This window comes from Babylonia areolata, chromosome 3 (assembly GCF_041734735.1).
Source record: "Babylonia areolata isolate BAREFJ2019XMU chromosome 3, ASM4173473v1, whole genome shotgun sequence".
NCBI lineage: Eukaryota > Metazoa > Mollusca > Gastropoda > Neogastropoda > Buccinidae > Babylonia > Babylonia areolata.
The window spans coordinates 49,640,973-49,641,503 of NC_134878.1; positions in this window are offsets into that span (position 1 = coordinate 49,640,973).

Below are 531 nucleotides of genomic sequence, written 5' to 3' on the forward strand. Positions count from 1 at the left end.
TGAATGCTGCTGCAATTTACCGCATTAACTGATTGATAAATTGTGTGTTTTTCATTCGTTCATTCATTTACCATTGCAATTGTGTCTTATAAACCTTACGGTTTCATGACAATAAAATCTATTCTATTCTATTCTATTCTATTCACACACACACACACACACACACACACACACACACACACACACACACACACACACACAAGCGGATTACACAAGCAACCGAAACAAACACTTGGGTTTTTTCAAATTATTACACAGACTCGCCTTGTGCAGTCGAAGTAGCACGGACGTGAGTTTACGAAAAACAAATCCACTCATGTGATGCCAAGTGAACGCGATGGCCTCAGCTTGCCAGCTGAAAAAAATGTCAGCTGGTGTGCGTTGTGTCACAAGAGACAGTGGAAATACCAGAGAGTGCGCCCGAGTCAACAACAAACAGCGGAGGAGGGTGATGGTGGGGGAGAGGGAGGGGGGGAGGGGGTCGGGGGGGTAGGTGTGTGGGGGTGGAGGGGGCGTGGGGGTGGGGGCAGG